Raw genomic sequence first — 21,404 nt, forward strand, 5'->3', positions numbered from 1 at the left:
AAATTGATATAAATGATTTGGGAGAGTTGCACTATTTTCTCAATATAGAGATAATTAGGACTCCAAATGATATATGGTTGTCATATAGATAGTATACATTGGGTATATTGAAGAAGTGGGATATGGTTGATTGCAAGCCCATTTCTATAACTTTTGATGTTAATAATAAGCTCATTGCACATGAGGGTGACTTCATTGCGAATCTCACTATGTATTGGAAGATTGTGGGTAGCGTTATCTATTTGACGATCACTAGGCCAAGCCCAAAACTACACAATTGGTTTGGAGAGTTAGTTCATGTAGCTTCCATAGAAGCCACATTTGGATGAAGTGCGGCATACATTGCGCTATGTCAGGTTCACATTGAACTATGTCTTATTCTATGATGTAGGTGTACCATTGGAAGTATGGTTATATAGATGTAGATTGGGATGGTAGTAGTTTTAGAGATGAGATCTACAAGTGTTTTTGTATTCATCTTTGGAAATGATGTTGTTACTTAAGGAAACAGGAAATAGCTGACAAATGTTTCATTTGGTTACAGAGGTAGAGTATGGAGGTGCTACAATCGTAGCATATGAGATAGCTTGGTTACGCAAGCTACTTGCTAATTTGGGTATGCAATTCAATAAGAAGGTTATAATCAACTATAAAATTTACCTTAGTAGTATCCAATTGGCTAGAAACCTAGTGTATCATGCATGGACCAAACACATAGAGTTCCATTACCATTTCATTTGGGAGTAGGTTTTGGCAGGTGATATTGACCTGATTTATATTAACACAGAGGATCAAGCTACTAATATTTTCACCAAGTCCTTGGGAGCTAAGAAGCTTCAATTCTTTAGGACTATTCTTGGAGTTCATAAGCTCATGTTGAACTTCAAGAGGAGTATTGAGATGTCGATTCTAGCTCTATATGAGCTCAAATCTACTAAGTGTCTTGGTGATATGCTAGAATATTATTCATTGGCATGTTAGATGACTAACATGAGGATACACCAATGATTCTACATTTGGACTACACCCATGTAGTCCATCCTTGGTTATGGCACATTCATTGTGCCACCTCTTGTTTTCCTAAAGGGTTCACACCTAGTGACCACATATACATATGTTGTGGTACTTTCATATTAGTTATTTATCATGGTATAGACATAGTCCTTTTGTGTGAAAGGAGAAAAAGAATTCAGCCCTATCTCTTTGTGTACTCAACTCTCCATTGCTTTTGTGCCTCTACTCTTGGATTATTCATCGATCTTCCCTCTTATTTGTTTTCATAGTTGACTTTCAATTTCAACAATTGAGACTCACATAGTGTGCCAAAGTTTCAATTTCATAGTTGACTTTCAATTTCAACAATTGAGACTCACATAGTGTGCCAAAGCTTCTCAAAAGGGTTGTAACCCTCTCCTTTTTGTTGTAAAACTGATAATTTTGTAATGGTATTATGGAAAAATGCATTATCAAATGTGGGGACCAAAAAATATTCCTCAGCTTCATGGTCAGGGAGCCTTAGAAGGTTGTCCAAGTATTCAACATATTGCTTTTAGTAAGGTTCTCTTGCTCTTCCCATGAGAGTGTTTATTCTAAGAATTCCATGTATTCTTTAGCTAGGATTGTGGCATAACCTTGGGTATAAATGTGAGCAAGTGGCATGATTTTATCATTCAATTCTCTTAGGCATACAATCATTGATTGGTTTTTATTCTGAGTGGTTTTTGTTGCCATTTCCTTCAAACTTCTAAGATTGAAGTTAGGATTCAATTGAATTGGAGGATTTAGTCAAGTTAACCATGAGTTTAGAGCTATTGAGTAACTTGGGCTCATTATTTTAGTGCTAGTATCTCACTTTATTGAAACATTTTGGGCATGCTTATTGGTGGAGTTGTAGGTTTATGTAATCTGCTTGACTCAGGACCCCTCATTGGTATGATTTTAGTGGTCCATCAAGATAGAGTCCTAATGAGCAATGCTACTACTACCTCTTAGAATAACACACGACTTGTCACCTAGGTTTTCTTGAGTCCACTTCATAATGGAAGGTTCCAATCATGACCCATAATAATCGATCTGAATCGAGGTTTCTACTTTGATGCTAAGGTCACTTAATAGCTTAACTAGCATTGGTATTCAGGCCATTGCATTCACAACTCAACTCAAACTAAAAAAAATCAATGCCACAATTGGTTCATAATGAGTGAGAAATAAGGGAGAGAAATACATGTTGACCCCTCCCCAGAATTCCACTTTGTCTGATGGAAGAAACACTTTTCAAGTTTTTCATATAGTCATGTTTCTCTCAGCTTTTCCAAATATACTTTTACATGGTGCTCGTGCTCCTTTGGATCTTTTGAGAATATCAAGATATCATCCAAGTATATAACTACAAAATCATCTAGATGCTTTTGGAAGATAGCATTCATCATATATGTTGAAATACTATAAGAGCATTGGTGAGCCCAAATGGAATAACAACATACTCAAAGTGACCATACCTTATGCAGAAGGCTATCTTCCATTAGTCTCCTTATCTGATCCACACAAGATTGTAAGACTATTGTAGATCAATCTTTGTGAAGATCTTGGCTTTTCCAAGGCATTATAAGAGCTCTAGTATCAACAGTGGTGGCAAAGGGTATCGATTCTTGATTATTATCCTGTTGAGTCCTTGATAATCTACACACATTCAAAGTGACATATCTTTTTTCTTCACGAATAGAATTGGGGCTCAAGTAGGAGACTTTGAGTGCCAAATGAACCCCTTGACTAAGTTCTCATCAATGTTCGTGTATAGTTTAGCTATTTCATCAGGAGATAGTTGTAAAATATTACACGGTTCAGCGAACAGAATCTGAGAAAGAGATAGAGAGTACACAGTAGATAAGAGGAGAATCAGTATTCTTTAGCTCCAAACAACTGATACAAAGATGGCTCTGTCCACCCGTGCGCTTCCACTATGTGAAGCTTAGATGGCGATCTAGACAGAAGATAGGTGAAAAGCTTAAGGCTAGCTGGAACAACAACTCTGACTGGGTGAAAGATGAATGATAGATGGTTGTGAAGGGGTTTTGCTTTTATAGCCCGCGAAGGCTGTTAGGTCAGCCTGACTGACCTACCATATGAGCCTCCACTAGTCGGCTAGGGAATATTCCAAGGAATATTCCCTTTACCATTGGGCCGGGGGCGCTGCCCCTGAACCCCCCCAGGGGGATCCCAAAATAGGGGCCCCTTTTAACTCCCTTACACCGCAACTCGATGCAATGCGCCTCGAGTTGCTACCAACTTAGCCACTCCGTCTAACCCAAAGATTAGACCCACAACGGTCACCTTTTTGCCATCTGGTCACATAGACCTCATCTGATATACAAGTCAGGACTCAACCAATGTCCGGGCTCACATTTGGCTTCCCCTCATAATGGGGGCCTTACAACTTTGAGCACCATGGATCATTGGTAGCACCTAATGAGGGTGGGGCATTGATCATATCTAACACCCCCCCTCAATAGGTCCAAAAGGTGGTTGAGCCCCCTCATGGAGTTCTATAGCACAATCATATGGTATGTGTTCAAGCAATAAATCCACATTCTTTTTTCAAATATATCTTGGAATTCTTAATACTAGCTTGGTAGCTTGATTGACTCATCCTTACTAGATTCTTGAGCTAGTATATGATATATCATGCATGTCGGTTCCTATCTTGCTATGTGCATAAAGGCTTTGGCTCCTAGATATAACAATTTTCCTTGATTTTCACAAGATGTAATATTTTGCTTAACCCAACCAATTTCTAAGTTGTGTTTCTTTAGCCAAGGCATCCCAAGGATGATTGGATTTATGGGACTAGATATGACATGAAAGTGTAGATTAGATTTGTTGCCAAGAGTTACCATGAGTGGTTGGGTTTACTTGGTAATATCTCCAAATGCTAGAGGTATTCCATCCATGACTTCAACTATTGCAAGATTGGTCTTTCTTTTCTAAGCAGTGAAAACTTTTATCTATTCATAGAGCCATCACCAATGAAACATGTGAAGGCCTTGAAGTTGACCAAGACTTTGAGGGAAAGGGTCTTTCTTGGTTGGATTATCTGAATTGTGACAAGGAAAGTTTCCATGGGTGTGAAGCTAGGATCAAGAGGCAATTTTCTTATATCAAGGTTTGATTGTACAGTCTCATTTACAATCGAACATCCTCCTTTTCGTGCTCAAGGATGGTTGCAACAACTCTTGGGGTTCTTGCCCTCTTATTTGTAAAATTTAGAGTGATGTGTCCGAGGTTTCCACAATATAAGCATACATGATTCTCTTCATCTTTGCTTTTCTTGTGGGGTCAAGGGTATTATCTATTTGCATTGGTTTAGGCTTAGTTTCTTCTTTGATTGGGTCTTTGATTGGTGTTGGCTTCCATTGGCGAGGCCTTAATTCTTCTAAATTTTCTTGCTTTCTCTCGAATAATCTATTATCACACAGGATGGCTTACATTGTATAATCGTTGAGTGTTTTTGCCTCAAGCATAGTAAGCATGAGGTCATCATCTCAAAGACCCCATCTAAATTGGCTGATAAAATACTCCTCAAGAAAAGTGAGGTCACAGATTAATTACCTAAATTCAAATGCATAAGCAGAGGTAGGGTGGTTACCTTGTCATAGCTTTTTAAGTTTTGTTTTTGCAATATTTGCATCTCCAAATATGGAAGTGAACTCGCAAAAAAATGCCTCATAGTAAGAAGTACTGGCATATTCTTTTCCAAGATTGGCACAAACCATGATAAAACTTGACACAAAGCAATGTCCCAATGAATCCCACCTTGAAAGCATCATCTCGATACCTATCCATTTGCATGTGAATATAGAGATTTATTTGTTACAAGAATTCCCTAAACTTGAAATAGTGACCATTGAACTTCTCTAACATGCTAATTTTTGGTTCTCTTATTGGGGTTTGATAAACATGCAAAATCATGTGGTCACTTTCTCTATTGTTCTGCAAGTCTCGGATCTAGTCTTGCATCCTCTTGACGTGCAAGGCCTAGATACATAGGGTGTTCTATTTGAAGTTTGGAAAGGAGTCTTGTCAAACTATTATGGAGTGCTAGACTATGCTTGAGAGAATAGATTAGATGCAAGATTTTTAACAAGAACTCTTTTTACAAGATAATCACACATAGGGCCACAAGGTACAATGATAACTTAACAAGATACAAAAAATCCCACAAGCTAGGCCCATGGGTATAGACAACAAGACTTGATTGGATATGAAGGGTCCCACAATCTAGGGCCATAGGTATGGATACAAGTTATTAAAATTACAAGATCTCCCCCGATGGGGATGAATAAGATACAAGATAGTACTAGACAAGATCTTGTACTACGAGATCACAAGGTGACAAGGCAACAAGAGTATAATGGAAGACAAGACAAGACTAGATGCCATGACTAGACAAGAACTAGAATTGGAACTCAAAGTTACTTACTTGGAAGTCTCAACTCCTTCAACTCCCAAGACTCACATTGGCAAGACTGAGGAGCTCTTTTATAGGTTCTAGAGGGTGACTAAAGATATTCTAGAATGTTCGATGATGACATCATCAATGATACAAGCAATGACATGGCATATCTTCTAGAAGGTTCTATGATGACATGGTCCATGACAGCCAGTATGTCTTTGTCTATGTAGACTCTACACCATTAACTAGTGGTGTTCTCTCTTGGAAAAATATGAGTCACATCAAGTTGTATCATGTGCCTCTTGAAAATTTTCATGAGCTTGCACATAAGATCTCTCTTAGTCACATAAGTATTTGGTGATATGAGTATATTTTACTCGAAAGAGAGTTGCTTGTTGGAAATTTCAAGGAGGGTTTTGAGGTGATGAAGAAGTTTTATTTAGAGGTGAATGGTGGGAAAAAGCTAGGGAATTCAAAGTTAAGCTCTTGGAGTTTAGACTACTATGTCATTGAGATCTTCCCATGGGTTTACTCATATTATATTTTGATGACATTCCTTATGAAATAATATCTCAAGAAATCACATCAAGTCAAATTGACAGTGGCAAGTGTAATTATGGATGACCTAGGATGGGTGCTCATGATTTATCTTTCTGGAGCCCCGAGAGAAACACCAAGAAAATGGGGAATCTACTACAAGAAAATCTATTTTTTATCATCAACAAACATCTTTCTTGTATTTTATGTGATCACAGCAAGGAAAACAACACCATGAATAAGAAATCTTCATGCAGCTTCATAGAAATAATTCTCCCATGGCTTTAATGTGAACCAAATTGATTATGCTCTTCTCATTACTTATAGAATCTTTCAAGAGACCATAAATACACAAGAGAATACACTACTTTGAATGCAAATCATAACATAGTATTCTTCTCTCACAATCTCTCACTCATTAGATACATTATTTTGCATAGATTTCTCTATTTCTCACACACTCTCTCTCATACATGCTCTCTCTCAATTGTACATTGGAATAATCAAGAATAATTATCCATAACCTCTCTTTGGTCATGGATACCCCTCCCAAGAGGTATATCTGATATGAAAGGTCACTAGAGCCACTATAGTGTCCCTTGAGAGCTCACTACTGTCACTATCACTTCAATCTTTACTTCATCTTCAACAACTAATTATTCCACTTCTTTGAGCTATTTTGAAATTATATTTATCTCTTCCAATGGTTAGAAAACCTCCCCAAGCGACACATTCATCCATCATCACACTTAAAAAGGCATATAGAATAGAATAAAACAAAGATAGAGACTCTACAAAAGCTCAAGAGACTCAAATAGAACTAATCAAACACTAACAAGGATATCAACAGAATATGTAAGAATATCATATCTCCACTATAAACCATTATAATCTTTTAAAACATAATCAACCTAATCCAAAGCACTCTCAAACACTTACAAGACAACTAAATATCATATAAAATCTATCAAAAATCAACCATTCAGTCCACAAAAACAACAAAAATCAACGAAAAAATCAAGTCCTTTCAACCCTCAACATATCCCCACACTTAATCAGGGAGCATCCTTGCGACCTAGGAAAAAGAGAATATAACTTTAAAATATAGCTCATCTTGATCTTCTTTAGCATCTTCAAAAGCACCATCCAAGCACGACCCCCACTCATAACCTGTTTCTAATAAAGAATTGTAATGAAAGGAAAATACCTTTATCCATTATCACAGCTTAGAAAGAGAAAAGCATGATAAACTTTTAAACGATATCAGATGTTTGTTTTCTTCCGCCATAAGTATCCATCCCATAGATAGAATCACGAACCACCATTAATCATCTTCTCAATTAGCTTCATCTTCATCTTCAACTCCATGCAAGAGGGATAAAGTACCACATACACACCATAAAATATATACACAACTCACATGGACACAAGACAATGTAGTCTAAATGGCACATGCTCCCAAAAATTGAAGAGCAAAGAGAAATATTTTCATTAAAAAGGATCAATACATCCAAGAGCGTGTTAACAAGCTATTTAGGATGAAGACATTTTTTCTTGAACTTCATACTTAGCTTGAGACGTTCCAGACTCTTGTTCTCATCCACAAAATGTAGAGGCACATTCTAAAGAAATTGTAAGTAACACATCCTTTCCAACAAGATAATAAACCTAGTAGGAAAGCTTGTGCAAAATAATACAGAATATCGATCTAAGCAACAATCACATCCTCATTTGGATTAATCATCAAGTTTAGAATACTCTTCCTAGTATTCATGTGAGATTGTTGATGCATAAAGTAAGATACTAGCAAAAATGAGATACCAAGTGTACCAAAGTATCCTCAGAAGAAGCATGTGCTCTTGCAAACTCCAAATAAAAAGTGGAACATTGTGCTGAAGTGTCCCAAGAGAACTAGGAATGATAGGCCAATTAAAAATTGGTCCTATCAAAGAATCATTCAATGTCCACTTCCGTCAACATAGGATATCATTGTTATATCCAAGAGTATGCATAACTAATTGGGGAGGAAGATCAATATAATTAGAGGGAGATGATAAAGGGATAATAGGAGAATTGTGAAGAGGGGGGTAAGATAAATCATAGAACTAAGATATTTAAAGGGATAATGAGGGTGGAGAGAAGGGAAAGAAAGTGGAAAATTTTGAAGGGATTCTACTAGAAAAATAGAATGAATAGGTTGAACAACACAAGTAGATTCAATAGGAGTAGGCGAGGATATAGGATCAACAATAAATGGACATGTAGTAAAAATTGGAATGTGAGGGAAAACTATAGGGGTAAAAGATAAAAGAAGGATACTATCTGGATAATATTGGAGGATAGAAATATACAATGTTAATTGATAAGAGATTAAGGAATACAATAGAATATCATGAAGATCATAAGGATAGATGGAACATCAAAAATCAAAAGTTGAGAAGAAATTCTCAATGAATAGAGGATTGTTAGCAATATGGTTTAATAGTTGGAATCTCATAGGCTGAATGTCTGACTTGTGAAATTCACTCCATCAATGGCTGCAAGGCTCCAAAACATCCTCCTCCAAAGGATGATGCCAAGCAAAGCCTTTACACCACAATGTCTATTGATGATAAGTCTTCAGGCCATCAACCAAATTCATTTAAGCTAAATGGACATACAAAGTGCCTGCAAAATCACATCTCGTACATAAAAGTTCATATCCTCCTCTTCTTGGATGTGTAGATGTCCTCGAAGATACATAAAAGATAATGTTGAGCTTCATGAGAAATCAAGTCATCAATAAATTTGTCAAATATTGCTTTAAGTAAATCTGCTAACCACATATTCTTCCACCTATCCTCTGGAGGTTCTAAATCCATATTACTCAAGGAGATGTACAATGCAAAGCACTACTATTGATATTGAATCCAAAAGGATGATGGGGGTAACACAAATTCAACATAATGGAAAAAATCTTCCTAGACACAATTCATGCGTTGTTGAAGGCATTCTACCTTGGCAGAAAATCCATCACATAGTTTAGCCTTTTGTTGCAAATGATCTAGTTTTTCCTTAGACAACAAAGAAGACATCATGGGGAGGGACTGGAGAAGGAATAGAAAGAGTGGCAATTTTCTGATTAAGCTCATCGATAAACTTCTTTTGTGACTCTACAGTCCCTTGAGAATGCTACAGTTGGCCTTCACAAATACCAAGCTTGCGAGCTAATTCAATCATTTCCTCAAGGGAGACATTCTTCTCTTTGGTTAAGGACACACTCACTTCCTCTAAATTAATAACCTTAGCTTCTAACTCTTTAATCATGGCCTACTGGGAATCCATCAATGTCGTAGCTACAGTCATTTGTGTATGGATATCATTCAAATTCAGTCTTTTCAAAAGCTAAATTTGCAAGAGCTTTGCTAAGCTGACTAGTCAAAGAATTCACCTTGACTTACAATGAAGTATACACTCCCATATAAATGGTTTGAAGACATGAAGTCATGGAACTCTCCAAAGCATTCTAAACACCAAAAACTACCTATGATAGCATAGATCCATATAGTACTATTTGCAAGGAAGGAGGAATCTATGGATCTAGTTGTCCTTCTCATTGTGCGGCAAAGAGATTGGTACGATACAAGAACTAGGGAAGGGAACTACATGATGCCTCAAGGATCAGATTTTGTACCATAGCGTTTGGAAGAAGTTGAGGATCAGAAGGACCCTGTGTGCGGTGCTTCTTTCAAATGATTTTGGTAGGGGATATGCATGCTGTATTTAAATTGACTTCCATAGGAGGAGAAGGAACATGTGGAGGGGACTGCTATGGAACTGGCATAGGATCAGGCACTAGAATGCCACCTGGGAGATGTGCCAAATAGATGATTTTCTGTAGAAAAACTCCATAAGACACATTACTAAGTTGATCTTTTGTGACTCGCTAAAAATGTTGATCCATCTTAGCAAAAAAAAAAAAAAGGTTGTCCAATTAAGCTTCACCCCTTCTAGTATCCTGATAGAGGCCATGAAGAGTTCTTTAGATAAAAACTTTGAAGCAAGCTTTCCTAACATAAAGTAGACATGGAGAACTTGGCATAATTTTTTCCATAAAGGAGAGGAAATATGTGCCACTAATACTCTTAAACTAGTGATAACTTTCTGTGCTACCAAAGGAATAGAGGTTTCCTTTTGAAACAAGGCAAGGATCTTCATAGTGGATAATAAAAGATTACCACTAGGCACAGGGAAAGCTGCAAAGGTAGGAACATGGCCTCATTGATAGCAGTAGGGGATAAAAAAAATTAATTGCCATAAACCAAACCTGAGAGCTTATTATAAGTCTCCAAGAAAGAATAATATAGCTTTGTATCCACGGGAGGGAACTTCAAGGCCAAAAAAAGATGAAGACCAGCCTTTTGGATATAGTCAGCATCCAAGAGAAGAGAATAATCATGAACCGGTAATGATACATGCTGGATCACAAGTGGGGAGTGGAAGAAGATGCCATTTAGAACACACTAGAGTATCCACACACACATGACCAGGAAAATGAGGAAGGATTCCTACAAAAGCCACACATACCAGCACTGACATAAATAATAGGGGAAACAAAAATTAGCAACAACAATACATTGACTGGACTAGACTAGACCTCCCCAAGCATTTTATATCCTATGAAAAATTTGACATGACCTATGCACGTATGTGACCGAAAGCTTCATGCAATGTATACATACAAGCACCCACAAACCCCGTAATCAAACACTCAAAAAGAGAATAAAATTCCACGCATATTGTATCCCAAACATAATACAGAAATCAAGACTAAACCATCGTAGGCTTCGACCATCACAATAAATATAAACTGATTAGATTTGTATATTTAACCAATAAAAATTCCAATCCCCGTAATTGTATGGCATATACCTATGGTGCAACGAAGTGGATGAGTGAAAACTACGTTACTCATTTTTATCAAATGATCAATTAATCATAGTTCATTATTATATTAATATGTTAATGCACGGTGAGTTGTTTGTGTAGCTCAACCCCAACTTATATTGACTTGATTGAACCAAGGATCTCTACAAATGCAATTCATTTTCAAAAAGTTATATGATCTTTGGCGCAAAACGCATGCATGCGTGACCGTGGGAGGTTTATTATTAATTATAAATTAATTATGTGTATAGCGCGTGTGCACATGCACTTGTGAATGGATTTTTAATTTACCAAATTAAGTGAATTATAGTGCTATGTGCTTGTGCAATGGCAGGGTTTCTTTTATAAATCGACAATCGGTTCTTTTTAATTAAAAATTTAGGATGTGCATTCTGTTAATTTTGTGGGTCCAAGGGTCCGTTGATTTTACTTACAATTACATGTGTGTGACAGTGCATGTGAAGGAGGGAAAGAGGAAAACCTGGCAGCATATGGACACTCACAAGGTTTGATGTGCAAAATCCACTTGCAAACAATCCAAAAAAATAGAAAAATCTTCATTTGCAAATAATAAGGTGAGCAAGGGGCAGTTGGCCTCCTAGAAGTTACAAAAAACCAAATACTAATTAAAAGGTATGGGGACACAACCCTTGGAAGATAATGCATTGTTTTTTTTTTATTTTTCATTTTTTTTAATTTTAAAAATATTTATATGTATGTGTTTTAAGTTGGGTTTGGTTTTGTCGTCTGTTTGTTTTCTTTATTGATTTGGGTGTTTGTGTATTCTTTTTGTGAATAAATTAAAAACTAAATAAATGAATGTGAGTATCCACATAGAAACAAATATTAAAAATATAAAAATAATTTTGGAAAAAAAAATAAGGCATTAAAACAACCATGTTTGGAAATTTTTGCAATATATCATTGTTAAAATTGTTGTTTTCGTCAAATAAATCATTTTTCACTATGTTTTCCAATTGTTATATATTTTTAAAGAGTCATAATCAAAATGAAACTTTATTTGGAATGTTTGGAGTTTTTCTATTTTTTTATTATTTTCAAACTTTTAGAAAATTTATATGACATATAGAAGTTTTGTGATTTTTTTTTTGTTTTGGTAAAGTTTTTCTATTTTTTATTAGTATTTTCCATGAATATAAAACATTCTAAATTTTTAAAAAACCAAATATTTTTTCTATGATTTTTTTCTCAATTTTTTCATTTCATTTGAATTTTATTTTATTTTAGATAATTTTTAAATGTTATTATGGTTTGTTTTTGAAAATTAAAAAGGAGGGAAATATGGTACCTAGTCTCACAAACGACATGGACTACCTGTGAACAACTGCAAGCTCTCCACCACCCGGACAAAAGTGCATGTTTATCCTCACATGTGAGCGACCATGATCACGAACGTACGCAAGGAGGTTGAAAACCCTGCACGAGAACTAGACCTTAGGAAATACAACACGTGCATGGTGGCAGAAAAGGGGATGGTCATGCACACAAAGAAGAAAATAAACAAGGAAAGTGAAAAATGGAGTTTTTGTGGTGTGTATTAAGGGTGGGTGTGTATGGTATCTAGTTGTGGTGTGTCATGTGGTCTTTTGGAGGTTTGTTTTTTGTCTTTTCTCTTGTTTTTTGTTTTTCAATTTAAATGGGAATGAGTTGTTGTAATGTAAATGAGGAAATTATATATATATATATAAAGGTGGGGATCTGGGGACTGTAGATTTCGTGTTTTTTTAAATTCGTTTTGATTTTGTATGATTTAAATAGTTTTTTTTGTGGGGTGGGGTTGTGTTTATGAAGAAAAAGAAAAAGCTACATATAGATATATATAAATATAGGTTGAGGAATAGGGTGGGGTGGTTGTGTGGGGTTTGTGGTGTTTTTTAAATTAAAAAAATAATGGGGGTGTTGTTGTGAAGGGTGGGTTTTATTTTTAAAAAGGGTAATTAATTGTTTTGTATCTTTAAATGGTGAATAGATGAGGGTTGTGTTATAGGGTTTTTTACTGTTTTTTGTTTTTAAGAATAATTAAAAAAAGAAAGGAAAGGGGAACCTATTGTTTGGGGGGGGGGGAGTGGTTTTGGTGCGTGGGTGGGGTAGTTGGGCAAGTGGGGTAGGGAAGGGCTAGTGGGTGGGCAAGGTGGGTGATGGGCGGGCGGGGGTAGGGCTGCATGTGCGGGTGGGTAGAATGGGGGGGGGGGAGGGCCACGTACGGCACTGGCGAAGGAGACAAGGGCCACGATAGGACAGGCCAACGGAGGACGGCCGTAGGGCGACGCGTGACGGGAAGGAGCAATCGTGGCGCACGTTGGCAAAGGCGGTGGATGGTTGCTACAAGACGGCAGGTGGTCCACACCACTGCGGCGGCGGTGATGGCCCAAATCGGCAGAGGGCCTAACCGATGGAGGCTTTTGTTGGTGGGGTAGCGACGAGACCACACCAAGGCGGCAGTGGTGAACACAAGGACGAGGAGGAAAGAGGACGAGAGGAGGAGGGAGTGGTGGGGTGGGAGGTGAGAGCGGGAGGTGGGGAGGGACAAACTGAGAGAGATAAGAATCAGTGAGAAAAAGGAGGTGGAGGATCATGGGGGATGGTTGGGGAGAGGGAAGGTTTTTCTTTTTAAATTATAAGATGAAGGGTTTAAAAATGAGGTTAATATATATGTTGTTCTTGTTTGTTTGTGTGTGGTTGTTGTTTGAATTTGAAAAAAAATAAAGACCTCCCTGTCAGTGGCTTGCGTACGAATGCGAGTAGGGGGGGGGGGGGGGGGGGGGGGGGGGGGGGGGGTATTTTGCAACAACGGAGGCATCACAAAAAAGGGGTGTACGTGTGGGAGAAGGTCGTCGGCATGGACACAGCAACACGGAAAAAAATCATAAAACGTGGGCATTTGCATGGAAACACGCAAAACATTAAAATGCAAATTATGGAAAATTTAATAACAATGAAACCAAGCATCGGGTAGACAGACAATAAAAATGAAAAATATGTCAAAAGACAAGAGAAAAATGGCAGAAAAATGAAACATGATGTGAAGGGACAATTAAGGGCATTCATATGGAAAAAAGCAAAAACCAGGCCTACAAACACACACGAAAATTAATACTGGAAAATCCGTCAGTCAAAACAAAGGACAATTAAAAGGAAAAGTATCTGGAAGGAGGCGATGGACAAAGTTCTCACATCACAATGTAGTTCCAACGGGGATACAACTTATTTGCATGGGAAAAATGATAAACATGCACCCAAAAAGAGGAATAAAAATTAATATGAAGAAATTTGACTGTTGAAATAAAGCAAAATCAAAACAAAAACTATTCATAGAAAAGTGATAGACATGAGGGATAAGGTAAAACACGGTTCTAGGGGTAGTAGGGCACATTCCCATGGGAAAAAGGGAAAAAATACCAACGAAAATGGAGTCAAAAATTAATAGGTGAAATTCCATGCATCAGAACTAAGGGAAAAAAAAAAGAAAAAATGTCAAGGAAAACATGGAGGCCAAGGTTGCCAGGTCAGGACATAGTTTTGGTGGTGTTAAGGGACATTCACATGGAAAAAAAAAAGAAAAACCAACATGAATACACATGAAAATTTAATAAAATAAAACTAGTGGATCAGAATAGAATGGTAGAAAAAGAGAAATTGTGAAGGAGAGCAAGAGAGACAGGGCTATCTAATTAGACTTGAAAGAGGAGGTGACTAGGGTAGGTATGCATGAAAAAACAACCAAAAACATAAGCAAAATTACTCAAAAGTATGGAAAATGAATATTGAGAAAATCGTAAATAAAAATGAGGGGCAATAAAAAGGAAAAATATCAAGGCAAAGGTATAGGTGAAGGTTGTCACATGTGATTGCTATTCCGAAGGAAAAATGGCATGTTCGCATGGAAACATGTTAAAGGGGTAGAAAATTCTTCAAAAATTAATAACTCATGATCCATGGCTTGAAACTGAGGGCTGTACAAAGGATAAGTGGCCAACTAAAAGGAATGAATAGGGTTATAAGGTCATGTTTTTATTTTGGGAAACGTAGAATACGTTCACATGGAAAAGTGACAAAAAAAAGGATAAAGAAAAACAATCAAGGAATGATCCCAAGACAGTGTGAAAAGAAGATGGGTGGGTGGGAAAGGGGCCCCATTAAGGAAAAATCAAGGCATGGTATGCTCAAATCATCTCATAGGAAGGTTTCTAGGAGGGTATGCAAAGCGGATGGGCATGGACATATCCCCACACTTAAGACCTTAATAGATCGGATGGACTGGATCAATAGGGACCTAACACTTGATCACCACAACTCATACACATACATCCCCACACTTAAAACATAATAGACTCTAGTAAGTAAAAGGGATAGGGTTAGAAAAACTTGGCCCAATTTTCAGATGGTCAAGGTAAACCATCACGGACATGTACAAAGTTGTCCTCGTCAGTAGGAGGTACCATGACTTGCCATATCACACTCATCCATCATGATAGGGACCATGTAGGAGCATCCACGGAGGTAGCTTTCTTGATGGAGCATTGGCTAGATTGTCGGTGGCGAAGTATATAGCACTCAATCTCGATAGTTTCTCATGTTGAAATGATAGATTAGTCACTCACTCCATAACTTATGTCACTCCATGAATAATAATTGAAACCCAAAGCTCACATATGATTTAGAAATCAAAAAGAGGAATGGTCAGAGGGAGTATGCCAACATGCACTGTTGATGATGCATTGGTGTGTCTTAACCCATTTGGCATAGGTGCAAGAAAGGAAGGCCAAGGAACCTTATCGTGCAGTGTACCAAACAAAATGAGGTGTATCTGATAGTGGAGGAGGCATGTCCTATGTGTGCGTAGGGAAACGAGAATGTACCTATCTCCAATTGTCGAAATGTCCCTCAATCCTCACCTCTCAGTTGATGAAGGGAAAATCAATCATGCTCAATCCCCCCTCTATCGCATGCTCTATCGATGATTACAAGAAGGCAATGGATTTCCTCACACCCTATTGATGTAAGCCTCATTGTCACTTGTGCGAAGCTTGTATACCTTGTGTGTAATTGATGGTGCAACAGTGCATCTCACCGTGTGTACCGACATATAATGCCAGAAGGAATTCGAAGAAGCCTTCTAGTGTCATGCACATGAACAATTTGTGCTTTGTGCATTGAGAGCCCTAACTCGTGTTTGTAACACTCTGTAACGTGCCCGCCCCTCAAATTGCGGGACACGTCTTAGCAACCCATCGAGAGATCAATCTAGAAGATGCCACCTGGCACTCCCAAGGAATGACACGGGGTTTGCCAACTAGGGTCTCTCGAGTCTGCCTCGCAACGCAACTTATTCGGCCATTCCCCTCTAGGATCGACCTGAAGTCCGGGTTCCTAGTAGTCAAATCTTCCTAATAGCCTTCTAGCGTCGGTCGACAGCCGCTCCACTTTGGGTAGATACAACTGGACCAAAGCAGGCTCATACCGCACTTGGTTCAAAGAGAATGGGAAACGAGAGGGATGCATCGCTTGACCTCTTTGCCCATAGGGCATAGTCCCATTCCGGTCCCTTAAAATGGTATGAATCAGGGTTCTAACTAACATTGTCTAAGGTCATCGTCCGACCTTCCCTAACATTCCTCGTTAACATTTCCTTTTGAGGAAAGCTCTCGGCTAACCGAGACCACCCTTCCGTAGGATAGACCCATTGGTCACATCCACCACGCTTCCCTCAGGTGTTTTTTTAGTTATCTAATTATCTACCACGTTATGTTTGACACATAAAAGCAGCTTCCTTAATTAACCCGTTAGTCACAGGTTCCTTTATGTAATTTAGGGCACTGACATGAAGACAAGATAAAACAAGATCAAACACTTCCTTAACTTATCTTAAGATTAATGTTTGTCCCATGCCCATACATGAGAATTAAGTGTTCCTTTCTGCCTTCGTAGAAAAATCCTTCTGTCTCCCCGCAACAAAACCCAAAGGTTTATCCTCCCAAGATTCCGCATTATAACTAGTATCAAGGCCTCGAGATCCCATCTCGAGTCACATAGAACACTTGTGTAGGGCCCGGAGGCATTGAGATTTATGGCTAGAGCCCCCACTGGCACCCAAGTGTCCTCCTATGCCAAGTAATTTCCACAGAGAGACTTCTCACAGCGGGATCAGTCCACATTCCCGACGCGGATTCACAACCCCCTTGGTTAGGGTTTGGTGGTTCGCGGGGGGGGGGGGGATAGCTAGCACCATCCTTCCTTAATTATTCCTTTAGGAAATCAACCACAACTGAAGCAACTAGCATAGTAACAATTTCTAGGGAAAACATCCCTTTCATTTCCAATCAAGAGAATATCATTTTCTACATCAAGCTGTCACTTTGCTTATAAACCACTTGTCCTTAGTAGGATCTCCTCTTACCAAGGCAACCAGCCAATTCACTTAGAAATATCCTTTTCAAAAAAACCAAGCATAAGCCTTGATCAACATTCCATTTAGAGTCAGCTTACTAGCCTAGCTTAAACTAGGAGGATATCCACTTCCAATAATCTAAGACAAGAATCATTAAAAGCAACTCACAAGCACGTGTGTTTAATCACTCAACTTCTTTTGAATCCCTCTTCCCCTTGGGTTTTATCCTAGGATTCCAAGTTGTGAATCCTCGATTTCTTGCATGTCTTTTAACATACTTGGTAATCTTTAAAACACATTAAATATATTGCAAGACTTGTCATATATTCTTGCCATCCTCTCTTAGTGCAATGCTATGCAGAATTTTACCATCAAACTCATCTCCTGTGCACAAGGGTCATTTAATAAACTGACACAATCTACGATCCTTAACTCCCTTCACATTTAGTTGATGACTTTTTTAAATCTTAATATGCACGTATTTGTGTGGCTTAAGTAGATGAAAGCCTAAATTTCCATGCATTTGTATATTTGCAAGCTAAGAACGGGAGCTATCATTGCATGTGTTTATTGTAATCACGAGCACTAACCATGAATCCTAGATAACTGTTCATGTACTAGATTGGCGGAAGCTTATTATTTTATATGAAATATTGTAAAAAACCTATCATTTCATGTGTGTAAACCTGGGCTTGATTTGTGTGTGCTCCGTTGGTCGTTCTGCTCGTCCCTCCAGCATTAGCGGTGGCTTGGACGTCTACGCTTCCCACGACTTTCTTCTTGGGAGCCATTCGCCTCGCGGAGATTGGGTAGTCTGGTCCTTGACGGGTTTCGGGTAGATATGTTTGGTTGGGAAAGACCGCTGGACAGGGTTCTTTCATAATCTTGTTAAGAAAGTGAGTACCTATGTCATTGATGAGCTTGAGGGGACTGCCAAAATAGGTGATGATATTCTTGTACAGAAAGAAGGCTACGTTGTTCCCATCATCTCGCTTGAGAGCTTTGGCTTCACACCACTTTGTAACATAGTTTGTACTACGGACCAAGATGTATCTATTTTGCTTCCTTCTAGTTGGCGGATCAATGGGGCCCATGAATTCAACTCCCCACTTCTCAAACAGCTTTAGGAGAAGGATGGGTTGCAGTGGTATGGTATTAGATTTGTAGGCTTTCCCATTTGTTTACAAGTATCACAATGTTTGTAGTAGTCATAGACATCTTTGTGGAGGGTTGGCCACCAATATCCTGTGAGCAAGGACTTTATGGTGGCTGTCGCTTCCTCCTGCAAAGTTTCCTCCACAAGGCTCACCATGGCATACTTTCATCACTATTCCAATCTCATCTCCTACAATACATCTACACAATACTTTGTATTTGCCTTTCTTGTACAGAGCACCACCCAATAGGATGTAGGGAGCTTATTCCAACAAAAGCTTATTCTTCTCACGGTTGGAGATACTAGGGGGATACTGTTGTGCTGCCAAGAGGTTGGCTATGTCTGCGTACCATGGGTTTATAGTTTTGACTAGAAACACGAAAGTATCAGTAGGGAGGTTAGGGTCATCCTGCTCCTCTTCATTGCTCTGGGGGATTCATGATAGATGATCAATTAGGACATGGAAGTGACTTGGTTTGGTAACCACTTCAAACTCAAACTCCTAATATAGAAGAAGCCATCTCATCATTCTTCCCTTCACATCTACTTTGTTCATCAAGAAGGACAAGGCCTCATGATGCACATAGAATTTGAAATGCATTGACAATAGGTAGTGTCGAAACTTCTCCAAGGCAAACATCATGGCTAAGCACTCAAGCTCCATCATTGTGTAGTTTCTTTCTCTGTTAGTTTCTTTTTGCTGGCATAATAGATCGATTGATCTAACTTTGAGGAGCCTTTTTGGCATAAGACCGTGCCTAGGCCTTCAACTGATGCATCAGTGTGCACATGGAACTCTTTTGTCTAACCAAGAGGTTGCAAGATGGGTGCTTCATTAGGGCCAAAAACGCTTCAAAAAATGCACTTTTGTTAATCACAGGATTAAGGAAAGGGCCAAAGAGAGTTTGCCACGTGTGCAAGAATATGGTATTCTTGTCTCCTCTTTTTTAGAGATAGTGGAGTCCATTTCGTGATTCTCTCTTCTTTTTTAGCCAAAACCCCTAAAGTCTGACATGTTTTGGAGTCCCAAAGACGTTATTTACTTACAAATCTGACAAAATACGTGACAGAGATGTGATGAAATTAATAATGAGTTTTTTGAAAGTCGAGGGATCTTTCAATATTGTTTTTGGCGCCCAATACATACTCATTTGTGTTCTTGGCGCTACTTTTTAGTTCATTCACCCCTCTTTGAGCTTCTTTCTCTGCGCTTTCATTCTTTTTATGGCTTCCTCTAGGCACCCTTCTCGTTTAATACACTCTTGCATAGTCTATAGCTAGGGAGCAGATGGAAATTAGGAGCCCAAAACATTTACTGTAAACGATTGGGTTACCATGCTGCCATCTTGCAAGGGCTCTCATAAGGTGAAAAGAAGAAAACGAGATGATATAAAACATCACTGGAAGGGGCATATCATTGCCTTCAAAATTATGCCCAAAGGCTGGTTTGTCAAGGTGCAACATGTTTACATGGCCAAGGATATGCACTTGCCTCCAAACAAATGTGTTCCCCAACAAACACATTGTAAGTTATTAGTTGAATAACGTATATAATTCTTTTCCATGTAGGCAAGTTCTAACAAATGGTTTGTCATTGTAGATATCTTTCCGTCAACAAGTATTGAATGGCAACCTGTGGAAAGCCTAAGTGGGACTTTCCATGCCATTCATAAGGTATTAGTAGACACTATTTATGCCGATCAAACTGTGTCTTTTTTTAGTGAATGTAAGGTTTTTATATATTATGCACAGTATGTGGTTCCCTCTAAAGCGGATAGGTATGGGAATATCGAAGATTTGCCATTGCCAAGTCTTTGATCTCTAAACTGGGAGATTCCTGACAAGGTAACGGTACAGAGTTTCAAATTCAAAATATCTCAGGATATTAAAAAGTCCATGACAGCTGAAGGATCTCAAGAAGAATACGTTTATCATGGTTTGTACCCCTCCATATCTTCGTGGCTTGCTTCAAAACAACAAATTTACAAAGAACGAAGGTATCCTGGCTAAGTAGAAACTTTTCGGAAGAGGATTTGGACAACACTATAGGGACGCTTTGGAAATCTAGAGAGTCCGACCATAAGGGTGATATCTTGAGGTGCAGTGCATGCCCTCAATCCTTGTCTTTGTCTTACAGTATCCCTCGCCAAACTCTTGCTTTGGGATTTGATTACAAGAGATACAAACTAAGATTGGGTATTTGGGTTCCCTTGGATTCCCATACAGATTGCACACCATATAAACTTGTGGTGCACGTTTTGCCGCAGGAAGAAGTAAAGAAGGTGAAGGTTACTTCCAATTGGAGTCTGAAAGATGTGAGGGATACCTTGGAATTGCTAGACAATACATCCCCTAGATATAAGTTCAAAGTGAATGGCGTAACAATTGGTAAAAGAGCCGAGTGCTCTTTCTCTTGTACGAGTTGTTTGTCTCCCACAATTGTGAGTTTTGAGCCTTGAGAATGAAAACTTTGTAGGAATTTATCTTAATAGACTATCCTTAAGATATTTTTTAGTGGGAACTCATAAGCTATCATGAAGCAAGTTGCCTTTCGAATGTATATAAATAAAATGTACATTACATTCGATTTATAAGTGAAAATTTTCATTACATCATGAGGTACAAAAATGTCATATAAATGTACAAAGCCAAAATTATAAGGCTCGTGTATGCTTATGTTTGCTCTTTTGATTCTTTATCTGTTGCCTTCTCCTTTGTTGGCTTTGTGGCTTCTTTATCGATTTCTTCAAAGATGTTTTTTCTCACAGGTCCTTTCTTTGATTGTTGAAACAATTTCACCTTTACAGGTAGTCTCTTTTCTTGGGGTTTAAGAGGGGATGGATCAAATTTCAGAGGAGAAAGCATTGGCATTCCTTTTTTTTTAGACTCTGCAGCAGCAGTGGTCCCATTGCCATTGCCCTTGCCCT

Source organism: Lygodium microphyllum, chromosome 14 (assembly GCF_053477565.2).
Source record: "Lygodium microphyllum isolate KBCC chromosome 14, Lygodium_microphyllum_v1.1.10, whole genome shotgun sequence".
Taxonomy (NCBI): domain Eukaryota; kingdom Viridiplantae; phylum Streptophyta; class Polypodiopsida; order Schizaeales; family Lygodiaceae; genus Lygodium; species Lygodium microphyllum.